The sequence below is a fragment of the Neomonachus schauinslandi genome, chromosome 13, assembly GCF_002201575.2.
Source record: "Neomonachus schauinslandi chromosome 13, ASM220157v2, whole genome shotgun sequence".
Classification (NCBI taxonomy): Eukaryota; Metazoa; Chordata; class Mammalia; order Carnivora; family Phocidae; genus Neomonachus; species Neomonachus schauinslandi.
Genome location: NC_058415.1, coordinates 44,427,884 through 44,454,498, shown reverse-complemented (window position 1 = coordinate 44,454,498; position 26,615 = coordinate 44,427,884). Strand labels below are relative to the sequence as shown.

The window sequence follows — 26,615 nt, the reverse complement described above, 5'->3', positions numbered from 1 at the left end:
AAGAAACAAAGCAGAGGATCATAGGGGAAGAGAAAAAAAATGAAACAAGATGAATCCAGAGAGGGAGACAAACCGTAAGAGACTCTTAATCTTAGGAAACAAACTCAGGGTTGCTGGAGGGGAGAGGAGTGGGGGGATGGGGTAACTGGGTGATGGACATTGGGAGAGTATGTGTTGTAATGAGCATTGGGTATTATATAACACTTATGAATCACAGACCTGTACCCCTGAAACAAATAATACATTATATGTTAATTAATTGAATTTAACTTTAAAAAAAAGAAAAAAAAGAAAAGAAAATGCTCTACAGAATAAAATTTAGAACTGTGTCCTCTACTTATTACAGAAGGTTAACTTACTGAATAATTCTTTTTTTTTTTAAAGATTTTATTTATTTATTCGACAGAGAGATACACAGTGAGAGAGGGAACACAAGCAGGGTGAGTGGGAGAGGGAGAAGCAGGTTTCCCGCTGAGCAGGGAGCCCGATGCGGGGCTCGATCCCAGGACCCTGGGATCAAGACCTGAGCCGAAGGCAGAAGCTTAACGACTAAGCCACCCAGGCACCCCTGAATAATTCTTTTCTCATCTTTCTCATATACGAATATCTTATATAATCCTATAAAATCCAACCTTTGTTTTGTTTCATTAGCCACTTTTCAAGCTGGTATCACCCATACTTAATTATAATAGTTCTAAATGTTTTCTGATCTGGCAGATAAATCTCCTCTTCATCCTCTCCCCCTTTTTTTAAAGACTTTCCAGCCTTATTCATCCAAGCTTATCAAGTTTCAGTGGAGGTTGGGGGAGGGCAGGGGATGGAAGCTGAGATCTTTTTAGAACTGCTCAAAACACAGTTTATTGGGGCGCCTGGGTGGCTCAGTCGTTGAGCATCTGCCTTCGGCTCAGGTCGTGATCCCAGGGTCCTGGGATAGAGCACCGCATCGGGCTCCCTGCTCAGCGGGAAGCCTGCTTCTCCCTCTCGCTCTGCCCCTGCTTGTGTTCCCTCTCTCGCATTCTCTCTCTGTCAAATAAATAAAATTTTAAAAATCTTTAAAAAAAAAACACACAATTTAAGGAGAATAGACATCTTTACAATATTAAGTTCCCTACTCAGGAGCATGATATGACTCTCCATTTTATTCAAGTCTTCTTTTTTTTTTTTTAAGATTTTTATTTATTTATTTGACAGAGAGAGACACAGTGAGAGAGGGAACACAAGCAGGGGGAGTGGGAGAGGGAGAAGCAGGCTTCCTGCCGAGCAGGGAACCCGATGCGGGGCTCGATCCCAGGACCCTGGGATCATGACCTGAGCTGAAGGCAGGCACTTAACGACTGAGCCACCCAGGCGCCCCTCAAGTCTTTTTTTAAAAAAGCTTTTAAGCGGGGCGCCTGGGTGGCTCAGATGGTTAAACGTCTGCCTTCGGCTCAGGTCATGATTTCAGGGTCCTGGGATGGAGTTCCGCATCAGGCTCCCTGCTCCAGGAAGCCCGCTTCTTCCTCTCCCTCTACTGCTCCCCCTGCTTGTACTCTCTCACTCTCTCTGTTGAATAAGTAAATAAAATCTTTAAAAAATAATAAAATAAAATAAAAAAGCTTTTAAGCAAAGTATCATAATCTTTTTCATCCAGGTCTTGCGTGGATTATTCATAAGTATTTTACAGTTTTGTGGCTAATAGGAAAGAGCTCTTATGTTTGCTAATCAATCACTGCTGGTTTATTAATAAACTATGACCAAGCCTCAGACACTGTTCTAAATGCTGGGAATTAAAGCAATGAAAACACCAAATGCCCTATCTTTATAGAACCTACATCATAGCTGGAAAATAATCAGTACACAAGTATAAACTTATAAGTAAATAATTTCAGAAAACACTAGTATTATGAAGAAAAATAAAGCAAAACTGAGGGAAAGAAAGTGGTAACACAAGGGCTTATTTTTACAGTGCAATTTTTACTTTGCAAAGTAAGGCATACATATACATATATATATGGCCAAGAGCATGAAAAGAAAAGAGATTAAATGGTTTTCTTATTAGTGAAAGTGGAAGAACAAAATGAGCAGTAATGCTGGGGGCACAAGTGATATTTGTGGCCATAAATTTAAAGTGAGACCAGTTAGCACTCTTGTTTGTTTTCTCCAATCACACTCAGCTGTTCAGGTTCAATGAAGTAGAGTTCGCAAAGTAATGAATTAATCAGAAGTGAAGTTTTGCCTCAGTTGTAAGTTTTGCTTTGTTTTGTTTTAAAGAATATATTTATTTTGGGTGCCTGGGTGGCTCAGGTCATGACCTCGAGGTCCTGGGATTGAGCCCTGTGTCAGGCTCCCTGCTCAGCTGGGAGTCTGCTTCTCCCTCTCCTTCTGCCCCTCTCCCCACTTGTGCCTTCTCTCTCTCAAATTAATAAATAAAATCCTAGAGAAAGAGAGCATATGAGGAGGGAGAAGAGCAAAGGGAAAAGGAGAGAGAGAATCCCAAGCAGACTGCAGACTCCATGCTGAATGCGGAGCAGACGAAAGGCTGGTTTCCACAACCCTAAGATCATGACCTGAGCTGAAATTAAGAGTCTGGAACTTGGGGCGCCTGGGTGGCTCAGTCGTTAAGCGTCTGCCTTCAGCTCAGGTCATGATCCCAGGGTCCTGGGATCGAGCCCCACATCAAGCTCCCTGCTCCGCGGGAAGCCCGCTTCTCCCTCTCCCACTCCCCCTGCTTGTGTTCCCTCTCTCGCTGTGTCTCTCTCTGTCAAATAAATAAATAAAATCTTAAAAAACAGTCTGGAACTTAACTGACTGAGCCACCCAGGTACCCCTTGCCTCAATTATAGTGAAGGAAGAGAGAAATGAGGGAATTGGTAACTTGATCCCACAAAATGGTATAGAACACTTGTAGGCATTAAAAATTTTATTCACTAAATCAATGTAACTGGGTAAACAAAGAAATTACTATATGTGGGGGATGACAGACAGTGGAAAAAGTGGTGTGGCTAATGGCCTGGATCTCAACGGACTCTAAAGAATATCGGAATAGAGTACCAGAGTATATAAGCTGGCAAAAGAGAAGGAAGTCAGTTAGATGCTTAAAATACTTTCAGTTACAAATTTTGGTCATAAAGTCTAGGGTAATGCACTAACTACACAATGGAACCAGCTGGAACTCTTTAAAAATTACATATCAAACCAATAAAATAAGAATTTGAAGGTGGCATATTACCATAAATATTTTTAAGCAGCTCAATTAACTGTAATGTACAGCCAGAATTGAGAACCAACAGTCTTGGGTGTGATCATGGAAGTAGGTAGCTGAAGCAGGCTGGGAAAAAAAATAAGCTGCGAATTTCAGAAATTCTAATGAAGTTTTCTTCTATTATTCCCAATATAAATAAAAGCATGAACTATGTTCAAACTATTTTACATGCATTAACTCATTTCACACTCATAACAACCCAATAAAGTACAACTAGTATTATCTTGTTTTTAATGAAGAAGAAGAAGGGAAGAGAATAGAATTGTACTGAATTGTCCTAGGTTATTGGGGCACCTGGGTGGCTCAGTCAGTTGGGCATCTGACTTTGGCTCAGATCGTGATCTTGGAGTCCTGGGATCAAGCCTTGCATCGGGCTCCCCGCTCCCTCCCTCTGCCTCTGCCCCTCCGCCTGCTCGTGCTCTCTCTCTTTCTCAAGTAAATTAAATCTTTAAAAAAAAAAGAGTCCTAGGTTATACATGACATAGTATAATATATATTTTTTAACATTTTATTTATTTATTTGACAGAGAGAGAGAGGGAGAGCACAAGCAGGGGGAGCAGCAGCAGGAGAGGGAGCAGCAGACTCCCTGCAGAGCAGGGAGCCCGATGTGGGGCTCGATCCCAGAACTCTGGGATCATGACCTGAGCCGAAGGCAGATGCTTAACCCACTGAGCCACCCAGGCACCCCCACAGTATAGTATTATTTGAAGATAAACTGTGCTGAGTTATAAAGATGCATTTATAAGCCCTAAGGCAACTACTTAAAAAAAAAAAAAGACATATAGCTAACAAGACAATGTGGAGATAAAGAGAATACTAAAATATATTCAAATCGGGCGCCTGGGTGGCTCAGTTGGTTAAGCAACTGCCTTCAGCTCAGGTCATGATCCTGGAGTCCAGGGATCGAGTCCCGCATCGGGCTCCCTGCTCAGCGGGGAGTCTGCTTCTCCCTCTGACCCTCCCCCATCATGTGCTCTCTCTCTCTCAAATAAATAAATAAAATCTTTACCAAAAAAAAAAAAAAGAGTCTGCCTTCAGCTCAGGTCATGATCCCAGGGTCCGAGGATCGAGGTAGAAGCCAGCTTCTGCCTGCCACTCTGCCTTCTTGTGCTCTCTGTCAAATAAATAAATAAAATCTTAAAAAAAAAAAAACAAAAAAAAGGACAAATTAAAAATAAATAGCAAGGAAAAATAAAATAAAATAAAAATAGCAAGGTAACAGACTCAAACCCAACCTTATCAATAATTTCACTAAATTCACTATCATGACAAATGAAAACATATGTCTCTATAAAAACTTGTATGCAAATATTCATAGCAGCACTACTTAAAATAGCCAAAACACAGAAACAACCCAAATATCCATCAAGTCAGAATCAATAAACAAAATGTGGTCTTTCCATGCACTAGATTATTCAGCCATAAAAGGAATGAAGTACTACTAATATATGCACATGGATGAACCTAGAAAGCATTAAGCTATTAATGATACCATATCAGAAATTATCAGGGAAATGTAAATGATATTACATCAGTAATTATCAGGGAAATGTAAATCAAAACCACAATGAGATATTACCTTATACCTGTTAGAATGACAATTATCAAAAAGAAACAAGTATTGGGAGAGGATGTGGAAAAAAGAACACTGTCAGTGAGAATATAAACTGATGTAGCCATTATGGAAAACAGTATGGAGGTTCCTCAAAATAAAAAACAGAAATACCATATGATCCAGTTATTCTACTTCTGGATATTTATCCAAAGAAAACAAAAACATTAATTCACAAAGATATATTCACCCCTATGTTCACTGCAGCATTATTTACAATAGTCAAGATATGAAAACAACTTAGTGTCCACTGATGGATGAATGGCTAAAGATGTGTGTGTGTGCATACACATACACACACATGCACTGGAATATTACTCAGCCATAAAAAGAAGGAAATCTTGCAACATGAATGGACCTTGAGGGTATTATGCTAAGTGAAATAAGTCAGACAGAGAAAGACAGATGCTATTTGATTTTACTTCTATGTGGAATCTAAAAAACAAAACAAACTAACAAAATAAAACAAAACTCATAGAGAGAAAAGATCAAGAGTTATCAGAAAGGACGGGGATTCAGGGTGGGTGAAATGGGTGAAGAGGGTCAACTGCATGGTTAACAGATGAAAACTAGACTATGCTTTGGGTTTTTTTGTTTAAGATTTTATTCGTTTATTTGAAAGAGAGAGAGCACGAGCTAGAGAGCACAAGCAGAGGGGAGCAGCAGAGGGAAAGGGAGAAGCAGACTCCCCACTGAACAGGGAGCCGATATGGGGCTCAATCCCAGGATCCCAAGATCAGGACTCAAGCCAAAGGCAGCCACCCGACTGACTGAGCCACCCAGGTGACCCTAGACTACGCTTAGTAATGTATACAAAAATCAAATTACTATGCTATACACCTGAAACTAGTATGTTTTATACCAATTTTGCCTCAATTTAAAAAAAGTCACATACTGCATAATTTCAACTATAGGAAATATCCAGAATAGGCAAATCCATAGAAAAAGCAAGCAGACTAGTGGTTGCCAGGGGCTGGGGGGTGGGGGTGGGGGTACATGGGGAGTGACTGCTTAAAGGGAAGAGAGGTTCCTTTTGGGGTGATGAAAATATTCTGGAACTAGATAATGGTTGTTTTTAAATTGTTAAAATGGTGAATTGTTTTCACTGTCTTTTTTTTAACTGAAGCATAATTGACACACTTTACATTTTCAGGTGTACAACACAGGGATTCCACAAGTCTATACATTACGTTATGCTTGCCACATACCTATTATCTGTCACCTACAATGCTATTACAATACCACTGACTATATTCCCTATGCTATGTACCTTTCACCCCGTGACTTGTACATTCCATAATTGGTAGCCTGTATCTCTCATTCCCCTTCATCTATTTGCCCATCCCCCACCCAGTTAAAATGGTGAATGAACTGGGTGAATTTTATGTGAATTTTGCCACAATTAAAAAAAAAGGGGGGGTGCCTGGGTGGCTCAGTTGGTTAAGCGACTGCCTTCGGCTCAGGTCATGATCCTGGAGTCCCAGGATCAAGTCCCGCATCGGGCTCCCTGCTCGGCAGGGAGTCTGCTTCTCCCTCTGACCCTCCCCCCTCTCATGCTCTCTCTCTCTCTCATTCTCTCTCTCAAATAAAAAAAAAAAAAAAAAAAGGAATGTGGGTTAGCCTGGTGATGGGTATTAAAGAGAGCACGTTTTGCATGGAGCACTGGGTGTTATGCACAAACAATAAATCATGGAACACTACTTCTAAAACTAATGATGTAATGTATGGTGATTAACATAACAATAAAAAATTTTTTTAAAAAGGAATGAATTTCTTATACAACATGAATGAACCTCAAAAACCTTATCCTAGGGCGCCTGGGTGGCTCAGTCGTTAAGCGTCTGCCTTCGGCTCAGGTCATGATCCCAGGGTCCTGGGATCGAGTCCCACATCGGGCTCCCTGCTCAGCGGGAAGCCTGCTTCTCCCTCTCCCATGCTTCTCCCTCTCCCACTCCCCCTGCTTGTGTTCCCTCTCTTGCTGTGTCTCTCTCTGTCAAATAAATAAATTAAAAAAAAAAAAAACCTTATCCTAAATAAAAGCTAGTTGCAAAAGATCACATACTGTATGGTTTCACTTATATGAAATGTCCAGAATAGGCAAATCTACAGGGACAGAAAATAGATTAGTGGTTGCCTAGGGCTGCGGTGGGGAAGTGGGGGATAAGACAGTGACTGCTAATGGACACAAGGTTTCTTTCTGGGGTGATGAAAATGCTCTAAATGAGATTACAATGGTGGCTGGAAAACTCTGTAAATAAACTAAGAACCACTGAATTGTACCCTTCTAACGAGTGAATTTTATGATGTATAAGTTAGATCTCAATAAAACTGATTTTTTAAAAATTTTTAAGTGGCCTAAAGACTCCGATTAAAAGACAGAACTTGGGGTGCCTAGGTAGCTCAGTCATTATGCGTCTGCCTTCGGCTCAGGTTGTGATCCCAGGGTCCTGGGATTGAGCCCCGCGCTGGGCGGGCTCCCTGCTCAGCGGGAAGCCTGCTTCTCCCTCTCCCACTCCCCTTGCTTGTGTTCCCTCTCTCGCTGTGTCTCTCTCTGTCAAATAAATAAATAAAATCTTTGGGAAAAAAAAAGAAAAAAGAAAATGTAGGAGAAAATTTATGTGATCTTGGGTTTGGCGATGAGTTTTTATTTATTTATTTTTTTAATTTTTTTTATTCTTATGTTAATCCCCATACATTACATCATTAGTTTTAGATGAAGTGTTCCATGATTCATTGTTTGTGCATAACACCCAGTGCTCCATGCAGAATGTGCCCTCCTCAATACCCACCACAGGCTAACCCATCCTCCCATGGCGATGAGTTTTTAGATACCAAAACTATAATCCATGAAATAAAAAATAAGGTAGACTCTATTAAAAACTTCTGTAAAAGACATGGTGAAAAGAACGAAAAGACAAGCTACAGAGTGTGAGAAAACATATCTGATAAAGGTACAAGTATATTGGGGCGCCTGGGTGGCTCAGTTGGTTAAGCGACTGCTTTCGGCTCAGGTCATGATCCTGGAGTCCCTGGATCGAGTCCCGCATCGGGCTCCCTGCTCGGCAGGGAGCCTGCTTCTCCCTCTGACCCTCCCCCCTCTCATGTGCTCTCTCACAATCATTCTCTAAAAAAAAAAAAAATAAATAAAATTTAAAAAAAAAAAAAAAAAAAGGTACAAGTATACTAAGTATACAGAAACCTCAACAGTAAGAAAACAAACCCAATAAGCAAAAATGAAATAGAGAAGGGGTGCCTGGCTGGCTCAGTCCTTAGGCGTCTGCCTTCGGCTTGGGTCATGGTCCCGGGGTCCTGGGATCGAGCCCCGCGTCAGGCTCCCTGCTCCACGGGAAGCCTGCTTCCCCCTCCCACTCCCCTTGCTTGTGTTCCTGCTCTTGCTATCTGTCTCTGTCAAATAAATAAATAAAATCTATTAAAAAAAAATGAAATAGAGAAAAGATTTGAACATATACCTCAACAAAGACGATAATCTACACGTGACAAATATGTATATGGAAAAATGCTCAGCGTCATTAGAGAAATGCAAATTGAAAAGAGACACCAATACACATCTATTAGAATGGCTAAAATTAAAAAAAAGAAAACTTGACAATACCAAATGCTGATGAGGATATAGAACAAGAAATTCATTGCTGATGAGTATGGGAAATGGAACAGCCACTTGAGAAAACAGTGTGACAGTTTCTTACAAAGCTACACATAATCTTGGGGCGCCTGGGTGGCTCAGTCGGTTAAGCGACTGCTTTCAGCTCAGGTCATGATCCCAGGGTCCTGGGATCGAGCCCCACGTCCAACTCCCTGCTCAGCAGAGAGCCTGCTTCTCCCTCTCCCTCTGCCTGCCACTCCCCCGACTGTGCTATCTCTCTGACAAATAAATAAAATCTTTAAAAAAAAAAAAAAGCTACACGTAATCTTACTGTATGATCCAGTGATCATGCTCCTAGGTATTTACCCAAATTCATTTGAAAACTTTTGTCTATGCAAAACCTACATACAATGTGTATAGCAGCTGTATTCATAATCACCAAAAACTGGAGGCAAGGAAGATGTCATTCAAAAGGTGAATGGATAAACAAACTGTGATACATTCATACAATGGATGATTCAGTGATAAAAAGCAATGAGCTATCAAGCCATAAAAAAAATGAAGGAACCTGGGTGCCTGGGTGGCTCAGATAAGCGTCTGCCTTCGGCTCAGGTCAAGATCCCAGGGTCCTGGGATCAAGTCCCGCATCGGGCTCCCTGCTCAGCAGGGAGCCTGCCCCCCCCCTCTCTGTCTCTTATGAATAAATAAATAAAAATCTTTAAAAAATAATAATAATAAATGAAGGAACCTTAAATGCACATTGCAAAATGAAAGATGCTAATATGAAAAGACTAATTGCTGTATGATTTCATTCTTTTTTTTTAATAAAGATTTTATTTATTTATTTGAGAGAGAATGAGATAGAGAGCATGAGAGGGGGGAGGGTCAGAGGGAGAAGCAGACTCCCTGCTGAACAGGGAGCCCGATGCGGGACTCGATCCCAGGACTCCAGGATCATGACCTGAGCCGAAGGCAGTCGCTTAACCAATTGAGCCACCCAGGCGCCCCTCATTCATTTTTTTAAAAAGATTTTATTTATTTATTTGACAGAGAGAGAGATAGAGAGAGCAGGAACACAAGCAGGGGGAGTTGGAGAGGGAGAAGCAGGCCTCCCGCCGTCCTGGGAGCCCGACGCGGGACTCGATCCCAGGACCCTGGGATCATGACCTGAGCTAAAGGCAGACGCTTAATGACTGAGCCACCCAGGCACCCATGTATGATTTCATTTATATAACATTCCAGAAAAGGCAAAAAAAACTACAGAAACGGTAAAAAGAGATCAGCAGTTTCCAAAGCTTTAAAGTGAGGCAGATAGGATTTTAGAGTTGGAGTACAGGGGATTTTTACAGAGGTAAAACTATTCAATAGGACACTGTAATGGTGGATACATGACATTATTCATAGAACTTGTCAAATTTCATAGAGGGGCGCCTGGGTGGCTCAGTTGTTAAGCGTCTGCCTTCAGCTCAGGTCACAATACCAGGGTCCTGGGATCGAGCCCCGCATCAGGATCCCTGCTGGGCGGGAAGCCTGCTTCTCCCTCTCCCACTCCCCCTGCTTGTGTTACTGCTCTTGCTCTCTCTCTCTCTCTCTGTCAAATAAATGAATAAAATCTTTAAAAAAATTTTTTTCAAAATTCATAGAACTTTAAAGCATACAAAATGAGCTTTAATGTATGCAAAAATTTTAAAAACCATTGAGGAGGTCAGGGGATCCCCGGAAGCAATGTGGAGTAGGTCAAGAGAATATAACTGTATTACAAATGTATCAAACAACCTCATTGAAGGGAGTTGGAGGAAAAAGATGCTGACCAAAGTAACTTTAGAAATGAGTGGAGTCTTTAAAACTAAAGGCAAAAGGAACTGCCAAAAGGCACTCTAGCTGATAAAATTGTTTCCCACCAAAAAAAAAAAAAATTGTTTCCCACAGGAGTATGAGTTAACAATTCTGATACTGCTATATATGTGTACTGGAATTGAACTACATAAATAGATGATGGACAGTGGGAGCTAGGTTTCTCACTGTCAAAGCAGGAATCTACAGGTAAGTAAGGGGAGGAAACTATGATGATCCACCAGTAATGGATTAGAGACTCAGTATAAACTCATATTTAGCTTAAATATATATATATATATATAAAATTTTAAAAACCTCATATTTAGCTTAATATAAATACAGATGGTGACATACAGACTTATAAATATATGTACAGAATGGGTTAATATACACAAGTATATTTCCTTGCTCAATCAGCTGAAAAGGCCTAGAAGCGATGACACACCAATAGCAATCAGCACACCTAGCACCCCAAGATCTTGGTTTATAACACTATTCTCCAATCAAAAGAAACAATAACATCTTGAAGAAATGGCTGATTCTGGGACTGGAACAGAAAATATACAAAATGAGCCTGGAGCACTTTTTAGTGCCAGAAAGTAAGTGTTCAAAAAATAAACACCGAGAGTATAAACCCACACTGAGAGTGTATGTCAAAGGAGCACAGGAGTCAACTGAAAGAGCTCTCAATAGCCAAAAACAATAGCTACAACAATTTGAACAAATAAAGTAGTACTGGATTATAACTCAAAGTATAAAATAAATATCCAGAAGTCCATACTGATATAAATTAATGACATGAATAAAGTAATACATTAAGGAAAACAGACAAATCTCCCATGCAGAAGAATTTCAAATAACTTTTGCAGATACTCAAGGAATGTTACTCCCTAATCCTTACGTGTAAAATGAGCTTAGTGACTTCCTTCCAAAGAGCACGCAAAGGAAAGGGAGAAGAGGGACTAAACTTACAGTAGAGAAACATGACAAACACTACTTTGGCCAGGTAATCAAGATCAACATCAAGATCATAAATCATGTTGATAGCAGGCATCCTTAATATGTGATGGAAATGGCACTTTACCTCTCTGATCGATCTTCCTCACAAAAATTCATAACCCCTCTCTAATCCTAAGAAAAACATCAGAAAAATTCCACTAGAGGAACATCCTAAAAAATGCCTGACCAATGGTCCTCTAAACTGTCATGGTTATGAAGAACAAGTAGCCTAAGGAGACATGACAACTCAATGCAATGGTGTGTCTAGATAAGATCCTGGAAGAGAAACAGTACTTAAGGTAAAAACTAAGGAAATCTGAATAAACTACAGACTTTAATTAATAATAATGTACTAACATTAGTTCATTAATTGTAACAAATGTACCATACTAATCAATAAGCTGTTAAAAATAGGAGAAACTGGGTCCAGGGTGTAGAGAACTCTGTACTACCTTCTCAACTTTTCTGTAAATCTAAAACTGTTCTAAAAAATAAAGTCTAGGGTCACCTGGGTGGCTTAGTTGGTTAAGCATCTGCCTTCAGCTCAGGTCATGATCACAGAGTCCTGGGATTGAGCCCCCATCAGGCTCCCTGCTCAGTGTAGAGTCTGCTTTTCCCTCTCCCTCTGCTCCTCCCCCCTGCTTGTGCTCACCCATGCTCTCTCTCTCTCAAATAAATAAAAAATCTTGGGGCGCCTGGGTGGCTCAGTCGTTAAGCGTCTGCCTTTAGCTCAGGTCATGATCCCAGGGTCCAGGGATTGAGCCCCGCATCGGACTCCCTGCTCAGCGGGAAGCCTGCTTCTCCCTCTCCCACGCCCCTTGCTTGTGCTCCCTCTCTCACTCTCTCTCTCTCTGTCAAAAAAATAAATAAATAAATCTTAATAAATAAATAAGTCTTTAAAAAAATAAAAAACAAAGTCTACTTTCTAAAAAAGTGCAAGTATGCAAAAACATTTAGCATGTAAAAAAGCGTGAGTGGCCATATTTTTTTCAAAGATTTATTTATTTATTTGAGAGAGAGAGGGGGAGAGAGCACAAGCAGGAGGGGCAGAGGGAGAGAAAATCTCAGACTCCACACAGTGCGTGGCGCCTGATGCTGGGCTCGATCTCATGACCCTGAAATCACAACCTGAGCCGAAACCAAGAGTTGGTCGCTTAACTGACTGTACCACCCAGGCGTCCCCTGAGTGGCCATATTACCAACAGGCAAAGGAGGACTTCAGAACCGTGATAAAGAGAAACATCTCATAATAAAGTTCATTCATCAAGCTTAACAATCCTAAAAGTATATACATCTAAGAAGAGCATCAAAGTATATGGAGCACAAACTGACAGAATGGGGGGGGGGGGTTGGGGGGGTTTTTTGTGGTTTCTTTTTAAAATTTTAAGTTTTTACTTAAATTTTAGTTACTTAACATATAGTGTAATATTAGTTTCAGGAATAGAATTTAGTGATTAACACTAGTGAATAACACCCAGCGCTCATCATAGCAAGTGCCCTCTTTAATACCTATTACCTATTTAGCCCATCCTTCTGCCCACCTCCCCTTCAGTTTGTTTCCTATAGTTAAGAGTCTCTTACAGTTTGCCTCTTCCTCTCTTTTGTTTTCCTTTCCCCTATGGTCATCTGTTTTGTTTCTAAAATCCCACATATGAGTGAAATCACATAGTATTTGTCTTTCTCTGATTTATTTCACTTATCATAATACACTCTAGCTCCATCCATTGCATTGCAAATGGCAAGATATTCTTTTTGATGGCTGAGTAATATTCCATTTTATGTATGCATATATATTTCATTATATATATACACATATATATACATATATATATACACATACATATATGTATATATATACACACACACACACACATATATACCTCTTCTTTATCCATTCATCAATCAATGGACATTTGGATTCTTAACATAATTTGGCTATTGTTGAAAACGCTGCTATAAATATCAGGATGCATGTGCCCCTTCAAATCACTATTTTTGTATCCTCTGAATAAACACTCAGTAGTGCAATTTCTGGGTCCTAAGGTAGTTCTATTTTTAACTTTTTTGAGGAACCTCCATACCATTTTCCAGAGTGGCTGCACATTTTGCATTCCCACCAACAGGGTAAGAGGGGTCCCCTTTCTCTGCATCCTCGCTGACATCTGTTGTTTCCTGTGTTAATTTTAGTCATTCTAACAGACGTGAGGTGGCATCTGATTGTAGTTTTGATTTCTATTTCCCTGATGATGAGTCATGTTGAGCATCTTTTCATATGCAAACTGACAGAATTGAAAAGAGAAATAAACAGATCCACAATTAAAGAAAGTCCAACACTTCTCACTTAGTAATTCACAGAACAAGTATACAGAAAATCAGTAAGGATACACAAAATTTGAAGAACACGATCAACTTGATATAACTGATATTTATAGAATACTCCACCTAACAACTGCAAAATACACATTCTTTTCAAGTGCACAAAGAACATTCACCTAGATAAACAAGATGCCGGCCCATAAATAAAGCCTGGATAAATTTAAAAGAATATAAATCATACACAACATGTTCTCTGACCACAAAGGAATTAAATTTGGAATCAGTAATAGGAAGACATCTTATAAAATTCCACAAGTATTTAGAAATTAAACAACACTCTTCCAAATAATCCATCAAAAAAAAAAAAATCACAAGAGAAATTAGAAATTATTCTGAGCTGAATGAAAATAACAGAAATTGGGGCGCTTGGGTGGCTCAGTCGTTAAGCATCTGCCTTCGGCTCAGGTCATGATCCCAGGGTCCTGGGATCGAGCCCCGCATCGGGCTCCCTGCTCTGCGGGAAGCCTGCTTCTCCCTCTTCCACTCCCCCTGCTTGTGTTCCCTCTCTCACTGTGTCTCTCTCTGTCAAATAAATAAATAAAATATTTTTAAAAAATAAATAAATAACAGAAATTAATTTGTGAAATTCAGCTAAAGTAATGTTTAGAAGAAAATTTATAGCTTTAAACACTTACATTAGAAAAGAGGAAAGTTTTTAAATCAGTGATCTAAGGGTTCACCTAAAGAAGCTAGAAAAAGAAAAGCAAATTAAACCAAGAGTAAGTAGAAGAAAAAAACAAAAAGAGCAGAAATCAATAAAATTGAAAATGGACAAGCAATAGCAACAGAAACCAATACCTCTAAATCAATAAAAAAGCAAGAGGTGAAATTACCAATATGAGGAATGAAAGAAGGTATACTGGTAAATAACAAGGGAATATTATAGATACTTTCACACCAATAAATTCAACAACCTATTTGAAATGGGACAAAATTTTTAAAAGACACAAATTACCAAAACTGACACAAAAAGAAACAGAAAATCTAAATAGCCCTATATTTAAGGATTGCCAGCAACCACCAGAAATAGGAAGAGGCAAGGAAGGAATCTTTCCTAGAGTCTTCGGAGGGAGCAAGTCCCTGCCAACACCTTGATTTCAGACCTCTAGTTTCCAGAACTGAGACTGATTAATTTCTGTTGTGTTAGACCACATGGTTTGTGGTAATCTGTTATGGCAGCACTGGGGAAACTACTACACATGTGAATAATATGTTGGAGGTAGTGGAGTAAAAAATGTATTATACTTAATGACTTAGTGTTGCCTCTCATTGTGGGGCTACTAGAAAATTTTAAATTGCATTATATTTCTAGTGAATAGCACTAATCTACTAGTGGTAATAGCACTAACCTAGCTAGTTGCAAAAAAAAAAAAAAAGTCATAGTGATTAGAAATGAAGCCACAAAAATGGCTTTCTCTGTAGACATGATTGTGTATGAAAAAAATCCTAAGGAATCTACATCAAAACTATTAGACGTAAAAAGTGAATTTAGGAATAACAGAATACAAAACAGGATATGCAAAAGAATCAACTGTATTTTCTATACTATCAACAAAAAACTGGGGAAAAGAAATTTAAAATACAGTATCATTGACAACGGAATGCATCAAAAAACATTAAATACTTAGGGATAAATTGAACAAAATATATACAAGACCTACAAAAGAAAATTACAAAAACACTACCAAAAAAAACTAAAGAGACCTAAATAAATAGAGCGATATGCCATGTTAAAGTATCAGAAGACTCAATTATTAGTAAGATGTCAATTCTCATCAGGCTTTTTGTAAAAACTGATAAGCGTTGTCTATAGTTTATATGAAAATGCTAAAGATCTAAAATAACTAAAGCAATGTTGAAAAAAGACAATGTAAAGGACATACACTACCTGATTGTAAAGTCTGCTATATAGAAATAGCAATAAAGACAATATAGTACTGGTATAAGAATATAGACCAATGGAACAGAAAAAGAGAGACCAGAAATAGACCCACACTTACAAAAAATAAAAAGGCACCAGATCGCATATAACCTCCAAACTGGTAAGGTGAACAAATACGAAGGAAGGAAGGAAGGAAAGTAAGAAAAGAAATTCTACAGAATGAAATAACTAGGTGGTCTGATAGTAACTGATCTCCCTAACAAGACAGTGTGATCAGGAAACCTGGCTCAGAAAAACTAACATGTAAATGGAACAGCATATGCAAGGGTTCTAAGAGAAAGAACCTGAAAGTTGGCTGGTGTGACGGATGCATACTGGACAAGGAGAAGATAAGGGTAAAGACAAGGCTTTTGAGCCACAGAAAAATGTTTGTATCACATAACAGTTCTCAATTCTATTCATTTTTTCCCATCCCTACCACTGCTGTTCTCAATTCTCACCTGGATGCCTTCAAGATCTTCTGATGAACCTGCAGCCTCACTCAAGCTGCTCTCCCATATCCATCCTTCGCAACTGAGCCAAACATATTTACAGCCTAAAATCATTACATGGTTTCCTGTTCCCCACAGTGTATGGTCTTAATTTCTTATTTGACTTTTAAGACTCTTCATGACATAGTCCTGCTTTCCCCTCCAGCTTAGTCTCTATTTCCCTTCAAAACTACCTGTGTAGCTAGGGGCACCTGGGTGGCTCAGTCGTTAAGCGTCTGCCTTTGGCTCAGGTCATGATCCCAGGGTCCTGGGATCGAGCCCCGCATCGGGCTCCCTGCTCCGCGGGAAGCCTGCTTCTCCCTCTCCCATTCCCCCTGCTTGTATTCCCTCTCTCACTGTGTCTCTCTCTGTCAAATAAATAAATAAAATCTTTAAAAAAAAAAAAAAAAAAAAAACTACCTGTGTAGCTATACTACATTACTTGCATTTTAATTAAATCCACTGTTTTCATTACTTTGTGCCTTTTCATATCCTTCTTTTGAGTTTTAAATCAAATGTCTCCCTCTATGTAAATTCACCACCTCTAATCCACACCAAAAATAGTTAGGGATTCCCTCTGCTTCTATAGAGACATTTGCTCTATTTTAGATTTGTCATGTTGTAGTTGTGATGCATATCTATAAGACTGTTTATCCTACTAGACTTTAATATTCAGACTGTATGTTATTCATCTTTTTATCCCTAGCCGGCAGCACAGTACCTATTTAATACATTCTTTTTTTCCATAATTAAAGAGACTCATAACATTTATGTTTTTAGGATCTAAGTTTCCCTAAATTAAGATATATATAAACTGCATATACACAATAAAAAAACTAGATTCAAGGAATCCTTTAAAATATTTCAAAGACTTTTAAAATCCTATAAGATTACTCTTCTACAAGTCAAAGATTATATAAATCTAGATTTGTAAATATTAGGTCTGGTTGAAATAAGTTACACTGAGAAACATTTATGCCCCACAGTATTACTTTAAGAATTAAGAACTGGGGCACCTGGGTGGCTCAGTTGTTAAGCGGCTGCCTTCGGCTCAGGTCATGATCCCAGGGTCCCAGGATCGAGCCCCGCATCGGGCTCCCTCCTCCGCAGGAAGCCTGCTTCTCCCTCTCCCACTCCCCCTGCTTGTGTTCCCTCTCTCGCCATGTCTCTCTCTGTCAAATAAATAAATAAAATCTTAAAAAAAAAAAAAAAAAAGAATTAAGAATTCCTATAAGACTATTACTTACTATATTTTAAAAGTAAAATTAATAGGGCGCCTGGGTGGCTCAGCTGGTTAAGCGACTGCTTTCGGCTCAGGTCATGATCCTGGAGTCCCGCATCAGGCTCCCTGCTCGGCAGGGAGTCTGCTTCTCCCTCTGACCCTCCCCCCTCTCATGTGCTCTATCTCATTCTCTCTCTCTCAAATAAATAAATAAAATCTTTAAAAAAAAAGTAAAATTAATAAACATAGAAACGTAGCAAATCAGTTAACAGGGAGAATTATGAATTTATATTATGCTACCTACTCAATGAATTCAATCATACAGGCATATCTACGGTTTTTCATCTTTCTTTAATTCTGTTCTCAATTAAATACTATATTAGAGGAGCCCTAATAATCCACTGCAAATGAACAGTTCAAAGAATGTTTAATTTTTCAAAAGTTTAAAAAATAATTTGGTTTGGGGACGCCTGGGTGGCTCAGTCGGTTAAGCGGCTGCTTTTGGCTCAGGTCATGATCCCACGGTCCTGTGATCGAGTCCCGCATCAGGCACCACTCCCCCTGCTTGTGCTCTCTCTCTCTGACAAATAAATAAATAAAATCTTTTAAAAAAATAAAAAATAGGGCGCCTGGGTGGCTCAGTTGGTTAAGCGACTGCCTTCGGCTCGGGTCATGATCCTGGAGTCCCAGGATCGAGTCCCGCATCGGGCTACCTGCTCGGCGGGGAGTCTGCTTCTCCCTCTCCCGCTCCCCCCTCTTGTGCTCTCTCTCTCTCACTCTCTCTCTCAAATAAATAAATAAAATCTTTAAAAATAAATAAATAAATAAAAAATAAAAATAATAATAATTTGGTTTGGACTATCATATTAGCAAAATGATTTCATTATCACATTATTTTAAGAGTAATAAAGTGGAACTACTAAAATGTTAAAAGACAGAGAAATAGTCAAATCCACTATGAAAGAGTAAAACTTTTGACTATTACAAAGCCAGAAAGTAACAGCACCAAGGAAAACATGTTATGTTTAAAAAGACAATTATATGGGGCACCTAGATGGCTCAGTCAGTTAAGCAGCAGGCTCTGGATTTCAGCTCAGGGCATGATCTCCAGGTCCTGAGATCAAGCCCCCAGACAATGGGCTCTGCAGGGAGTCTGCTTGAGATTCTCTCCCTCTGCCCTCCACCTACCACATGCACACGCAGACTCTAATTTAAAAAAAAAAAATACAATTATATATGGGGCACCTGGGTGGCTCAGTGGGTTAAGCGTCTCCCTTTGGCTCAGGCCATGATCTCAGGGTCCTGGGATCCAGCCCGGAGTCTCAGGCTCCCTGCTCCACAGGGAGTCTGCTCCTCCCTCACCCTCTCCCTCTGCCCTGCCTCCCTGCTCCTGGGCATGCTCTATCTCAAATAAATAAAAAGTCTTTAAAAATTAAAAAAAGACAATTATATGATTATTAACCACAGAATTATATACAAGTATGGACAGGATTAGTACATTATATTAATATATTATACAAGTAGAATAAGAATACAGAAAAATGTAAGATAGGTGAGAATTAAATTTTTTCCTTTTGAATTTCCTTTAATCATATTCTTTTCCAATAAAAAGTTTTCAAGTAGCACATTAAGCTCTACTATACTTACTTGTATGTATTATGTACTGACATAAGTAGAAAAAATTTTTAAGTTTATAAATTACCTAATTTCTTCCCAAAAAATACTGTTTTAAATTTCAAATAATAAATGTATCTGATTTTGGAATTTCCTACAATCTGATGCTAACCCTACACCTTTACACCAGCTGTAACATGTACAACTTCCCCTAACTTTTAAGTCTTACAAAGCAATCTCCAATCCCAACAAGGCATTCCATTTACTACAAGTCTGTCAAACTGACAATCTGAAAGAGGAGATAAAACTCGAGGCAATAGCTGACAGAAGATAAAATGTTAATTCTTGCATTAGGAAAGCTTATTTGCCCTTACTATCTCAGTTTCAGCAAGCATATTATATTGGAAATTGAAATTCTAACAGAAATTCCCTTCTGCAAATCAGAAAGACCAAATGAGACAACCTGCCTCTGACTCAGCAGCTTTCTTTTTCTTTACAACCTGTACTTAAGTTGCAAGGGTAAGACTAACGTTCGAAACGAGCAGCAAAGCGAATGCAAAATCAGTAACTGTCTTGGCAGGAAACTCCAAAGAAAATATGAGATGTTTTGGTCCTAAATGGAAGATACACAAAGAACAAAGGTGCCTTTATGTATCTTTATCATTTAAATCCCTGTGTATAGCTACAAACTAGCTTTTACTGAAGATACTTAACATGTTTCTTTATAGAGAGCACCTCAACCAAATAACCTTCCAAGTCTGGCACCACGAATTGTCACAGCCTACACATCACTGCAGTTCCTTATAATTTAAAACATTTGCGTTTTAAGAAGTCCCCACACACCAGCTCTACTGCCAATTTCTTCAGCTGAAAACTCAAGTTTATACTACAAAATACTATGTTTACTCTCAACAACAGGATGCACTCATTTACAAATTATAGAAGAGTATAAATTACTCCAATATACAACTTCAACATTTCTAACATCATTGCTTGTCTATTATCCAAATTAACAAGTCTAAAAACGTAGTGCACTAAGTGAGGTACTATGTATGGCCAAAATCAACTAGCATATTACCGGTTCACTAAAATCAACTATTTTGCAAAATGGCCACACGAGATACCAATGTAGTGCAAAGTGGATTGAGTTTGCCATTATGAGAAAAATGAGTCAAAACAAGCCTATACGAGGCAGTTCACCCTCACGAATACAAATCTAAATTCATTTCTGAGTCCCCAGTCTCACAGCAAGAGGACAGTTTACCAACCTTTTAACGGTAATTAATTCAAAGAACAGGGCAGAAAATAAAATATAGTGTTTTTTTTTAATGATTATAACTGAACAAGAACTGACAGACATTCTTTAACGCGCAGTTTTCCTTTTGATACCGATTTTGCTCTTATGTATACACAGATCATAAACTATGCTCTTCATTTCGGATAGCTTAATACACACGGCTCCCCTCAAATCAAGTATTCATTAAAACTTGGCGCCTTGGCCCTTATATTCTTCCCTGTCTTACTATACCCCTCACCTTCTAAACCGGAAGACCGGAAGGGAAGAGCTACTCCCACCGCAAATTGGGGTCTAGGGAAAAAGACTTAACAAGAGTTTGAACACAATTAAGCAGTCTTAGTAAATCAAATTCCCAGATTACGATGTTTGACAATCTCTTTTAGGCAAAACACACAGACAGCTGAGGGTTCGTTCGTTACTGGAGATGACACTTACCCTCATATTTGCACAAGTAACTTCGGTAACTGGCCTAAATTTTCCCGTGTGAAACAAACACAAAAAAGGATGGGACGTTGGTACTCTTTAAAACTGGGTCATTCCTTATTTGTTCTGATGCGACGGAAGGGAAAAAGGTCCATGAAGCAGCAAAAGAAAAAAAAGACAGCATCCTCAGAGCAGAAAAGTTACAGCTCTCTACACAAGTCAGCACTAGGCGCTCATTAGTTGGTTTTATTTGTGTTTAGTCACTCGGAGTTTAATGGAACCAGCCTTCCGAAAAGTCATCTCCCACAAGGAAGCCCTGAGGATCAGCCACGGTAAGGCGGAGGAGGACATGCCCTCCATTCACCTGAGACACCTGCCCGGGCCCCCAGGTCTCCCCTCGCGGTCTCCGGACCCTTCTCGCCAGACCCCAGCCCTCGCTCTCCACCCACTCTAACCCAATCCCCGCCCCCTCCGCGCCCAGCCCCCTCCCACCCGGCCGTCGCCCAGGAGGTCCCCAGGGCCCAGACCCCTCGCGCGTCCTGGCAAGTGGTTCTCAGGAGCCGGGGCGGGCGGCGCGGGGAGGCCCGTCCTGGCGCGGCCTCTCCCCCCATCATCACTCCCCGCAGGCTCCGGGGACTCCCCGCCCCCGGAAACCGCGGAGAAACTAGGCCGGGAACGCCAGCCCCGGCCACTTTCCGCCTGCTTGGCGACCCCCCGCAGGCGGGCCATCGGAACTCAGCCCTCGGAGTTGCTACCTGCCCGGAGCCCTCCACAGCACAGGAGCGCGGGCCCCGCGGCGGCGCAGCGCAGGGTTCCTCCGCGAAAGGCCCTCCACCGCAGACTCACCTGCCGGCCACTCCACCTTCAGTGCCACCCGGACACAGCCCCTTCCTGGGGCATGAAAGCGCCGGCTTCGCGGCCTGCGCGCCCTCGGCACAGCCGGGCGGGGGACTTGCTCCCGCGGCCGCCGCCTCCACGGCCCGATCTGCGCCTGCGCCGCCTCAAGGGCTCGGTCTCGAGGGGCACCGCGTGCAGCGATAACGGCCGGGAGCGGGAGCTCGCGCGGGCGGCTCTGCTCTCTGGAGTCCGGCAGTGCGGGCGGCGGGCCGCCTAGGAGCTGCCCGCTGCACTACCGCTCCGACAGCTGACGGCCATGTTTCTGTTCCCTTTTCTTTTTTTTCTCCCCCTCCTTCCGCCCCTTTCCACAGAACAGCACTTTCCTTTTCCCCCCCCTCCCTCTCCCTTTCCTACTGCGGGGGCGGGTGGAAAAGGACGTGGGGGAGGGGTGGGGAAGGGCGGGGCAGAGCTAGAGCCCCGCCCCCGGGGAGGGCCGAGCCCGCGCGGCCGCTGCTCCCCTCCCCCCGCCTCCCGCGGCGACCCCCGCGGGGCGTGAGGTCCCAGCCCCACCCCGTTGGAGCCCCTCCTCCGCGTCCGCTCCGCCGGTCCCCAGCCGAAATCGAGCTGGGAGGAAAGAGCCCTGAGCGCTGCTTTGCACCCCTTCTTGCGGGGCTCAGACTCTCTGTGTGGTGTAGGTTTATTGCCTTGGCCTCAGGCAGGTGGCGGCTGCTCCTCTCCGCTTTATCCAAGACGGGGAAAGTGACGCTGAGTCCCTCAAAGTCATTGAGAATGCCGCGCGGGATGCAGGTCTCTGGAAGAGAAGTTTCGTTCCCACGGTGGCAGTTGGAATTTCCACGCATGACGGGGGATGGAGGGGGGCTCTGAGGCTGGAGAGAGACCCGCGGAATGGCGCTTCCCGAAGTCCTTTCCCCGCTGCAGCGTCCCAATAGAGTCCTTGGCCGTGCCCCGAGAAGCTGCCTCGGCCGGGATGTCGGGATGGGGACTCCAAATGGAGAAATGGCTTGTTTTAAGTCCTCTCCTGCCTCCTAAGTGTAGGCTCCTTATCTACACGGATGCATGCAAAGTCCTTTCGCCTTCGTGCAAATTTTGCAAGCTATTTTTGACAAACGTTTGGAAGTTATTAGAGTGAGGAAGAATAGCAACTAGTTATTCAGTAAGAATCAAGTGGTTTGAAACAACATTTTTTATCTCCTGACAAAAAAATAAAAATAAATGGCGAATGATTTCACAGATTCCATGGCAGGTCAAAATTAGAACGGGTAAGATTTGGGTATCTCTGATGAATATTCAAATATATAATGATCATTTTCCTGAGAATTACTCTCTTGATTCAATCTGCACTTTTGATGAAAAGTGTAAGATTAGACCTCAGTCATGAGCGCTCTGTTGTCGGTTTACTTCTGAAGTTTATTGCATATACAGATAGTTCGAATTTTGTAGCCAATGGCAGAAACTATTTTCCTAACTACATTAGCAGTCAGAATTGATTCTATAGAAATGCACAGCAAAAGGGGCGCCTGGGTGGCTCAGTTGGTTAAGCGACTGCCTTCGGCTCAGGTCATGATCCTGGAGTCCCGGGATCGAGTCCCGCATCGGGCTCCCTGCTCGGCGGGGGGTCTGCTTCGTCCTCTGACCCTATCCCCTCTCATGTGTTCTCTCTCTCTCATTCTCTCTCTCTCAAATAAATAAATAAAATCTTTAAAAAAAAAAAAAATCTAAAAAAAGAAATGCACAGCAATGGATATAAGGCTTATTTAGTAATAGTTTGGAGTCAGTTTGAGCACAGTGAAAACCAATCTTTGACAACCTGGACAGAAGTTTTTCAAGGAACTAATAACTGGAAATTCAGCTTGAGGACTTCTTGTCCTTCCTTTCTCCAAGCATATTAATTAATAGTTTTAAAGCTAAAAAATAGTTTTAAAAAAAGATTTAATATAGACAAGATGTCTTAATGGATAGATTTCGTTAACACACTTAGGGAGTTTTTTCTTCTGGCTTTTTTGCAACCACAGAAGTGAAAAATGGAAGAAGCAATGTAACTCTTCCATTTGATTGACAGATTTTTCTCAGTTTGCAATGTGGGATTTAAGAATTTCTTTAATTTTTTTTCACTATTTTAATTGTCCTATAGATTTCCCATAGATTTGTCATTGCCATTGTCTACCTAAAGTTTCATGGAATGAACTTGTATATTTGGGGCCTAATTTTCTTACCTCGGTAGCTGTTCTTAGGTCTGAAAGTCCTTGATTCAGCAACCTTCTCAACTGCAATCTTACGTGCCCAGCACTAAAATAAGTTCATTTTAATTTTTAACATGTAAATATTTGAGTCTAAAACATGGGAGAGGAACTTGTTATAATCCTATAGTATCAGTTTCAGTTGAGCCTTTCTAGATGCAAGAATGCATAGAAGAAACACCCAGTCCATTGAAGAAGGGAATACAGACCTGTGATTGGGCATGGTCACTGCAGATTTCTGTGGATCAGCATTGCAAAAGAGTTAAATGGAAATCCTGTAAATTTCCTTAAAATAAACAAGATATTTTGGGTAGCCATCTTCCCTGCTGAAGCATCCCATATTATTTTCCTCTTCCTGTTTGTTCCCTCGAAAAACTAAAAATTGGCTATCACAGGAATATTCAAAGACCTTTATACTTCTTTATTTCTTTTGATCTGTTTTATTCAACTCCATGTTTAACAGAAGCATTATAAATCTAACAGTTGAATCTGATTATGGTAATTAATTATTTTTAGAATTTCTTTTTTAATTTTATTTTTAAGTAATCTCTACACCCAATGTGGGGCTTGAACCCACAACCCTGAGATCAAGAGTCATATGCTCTTCTGGCTGAGTCTGCCAAGCAACCCCTATTTTTATAATTTCTTAATGTCTGAATTCCATACTAGATTGTAAGCCCTTGAGAGCAAGGTTCACATGTCACATGTATATTCATATGTCATGTTCTCTTTCAGATTCAGAATAACCAATATATGATAGAGTTGCAAAAAAATATTTGATGAATGACTGAAATAAATCATGGCTCCCTCACTTTCTTCCACTCCGTCCTCAGGTGAGTTACTTAATTTTCCTCATGTGTAAAGTGGGTAAAATTATATTCATAAGAAGTGAGATCATTTATTAACTTACAATAAGCTATAATATCCAACAGACCAGTCCAGTAATGAATACTTAGCACATGTGATAGGCAGCCTTTCGTTGTAGATTACAATGACCCCTGCTTCCTGATTTATGCCCTGTGTAATCTCCTTACATTGGGTGTGGAGTGGACTTATTGACTAGCTTCTAACACACAGACTACATCAGAAATGATGAGATGTCTCTAACAAGATGAGGCTATTAAAAAAGAAGACCTGTGGCTTCACTCTTGGATTCTTTCTCTCTTGTCCTGCTGGATTGCTTACTCTGGGGGAAGCCAGCTACCATGTCATCAGGCAGCCCTGAGAATGAGTTCAGAAGTGTATCCTTGCCAAGTTGAGCCTGGAGGTGACTGTAGCCACAGCTAACACCTCCATTTTAGCCTCCTCACAGACCCTGCGCCAGAATCACCCAAATAAGCTGCTTCTGCATTCTTTACTGACAGAAACTGTGATATGAGAAATGCTTCTTGTTTCCAGCTGCAAAATTTGTGTCAGGGGTGGGGGTGGTAATTTCTTTCATAGCCAAAATAATTAATACATCATAGTAATACCTGGAAGATAGCAAGTGTTCATTAATGGTAGCTCTTCCTTGACTGAGTCTAACAGGGTTTTGCATGTGTTTTCTTAGCATCCTATCACACTAAATTTAATGATAATGGTTACAGTTGCAATAAGAGAAGGTATCCAGGAAAAGTGGAAAGACTGACTTCTCCTGATCTGTTATTTATAAACTATCTTTGCTCCAAAAGAGTCCATTAAAATGTATTTCATATGATATCTAGGATTTGCTTCAAAATAATGCAATGGGGGTAGAATGGTGAGTAAGTAGGAGTTTAGATAAAACAAAATTGGACAAATGTTGAAATGGAGTGATTGCTACTGGGGGTTCTTTGTGTTCTCTATTTTTTATGGCTTTTTAAAATTTTTCATAATTAAAAAAAGTGGTTTTAAGTATTTCATGGAATCATGAGTTTGGAGTAGAGGGGAAACTTTAGAGATCATCTGTTCTAATTAACTCATTTGATAGATGGGGAAATTAAGGTCCAGCAAAGTTTATTGATGTACCTAGAGTTTCCCAGTCTCAGCTTTAGTGATTTCATATTTGAGTGTGGAGGAGAAACTACTAAATTCTTAGCTCTTTTTTTCCCAGTCAGAGTAATTTAACTCTAGATTCTCTAGGGTAGCCTCCATAGCATGAAAATCTGAGCCTGATCTCCACTTTCTAATGTATAATCCACATATCGTACACTGGTAAGCTATTTGGTCCCAGCCCCTCACTCATCAATTTTTGAAAACATAGGATTTGAAGGCCTGGTGATTCATGCCTGCAGGCGCTATGTTATTCTTCTAGAAAAGAGTTTTAAGTAAGAATGACACCAACAAACACTAGATCTGCATTGTTCATATATCTACATGAGCCAGTGTGTCCTACTCTGCACAGGAAGCCTTAGCACACTCTCCTTATGCTCCACTCCAGTATCTTATCTGGCTGTGGACTCTGTCTCAGCATTATCAGAATGGCCTCATCTAGAGTCTTTTGGAGTTAGTCAGCATATTCTTTATCCAACTCTCTTTACTAGGCCTACATAGCTGGACCAGCAGTGGGAAGGACTGGCACAAGGCTCTTGGTGTTGAATCAAAGTAGAGTAAATGATCCTGAGAACAAATCACAAAGAAGAGTAGGGATTAGCAAAAACAGGGAAACAAATAATGGGTAGAGAGGTTGACAGGAAGATAGCCTATATGAAAATCTGAGACACAAGACTTCTTTTCTTTTATTTCTCACCATCAGAGCAAATTGTCCTCACCACAGATCAAGAAATATATGTATTCTAGGGGCACCTGGGTGGTGCAGTCAGTTAAGTGTCTGACTCTTGTTTTCTGCTCAGGTCATGATCTCAGGGTCTTGAGATCAAAGCCCTGTCTGTGGCTCCAATCTCTGCCTGAGATTCTCTCTCCTTC

General features: G+C 40.7%; 1 protein-coding gene across 1 annotated transcript in view; it reads right to left on the bottom strand.

The window, feature by feature from the left end:
• DENND4C (DENN domain containing 4C) overlaps positions 1 to 21,604 on the bottom strand; it is a 140,941-nt gene extending 119,337 nt beyond the window's left edge. Inside the window, 1 exon segment of the mRNA XM_021682458.2 lies at positions 21,484 to 21,604. The gene's annotated coding sequence lies outside the window, so the exon portion shown is untranslated.
• Between the last annotated feature and the right edge of the window lie 5,011 nt (positions 21,605 to 26,615).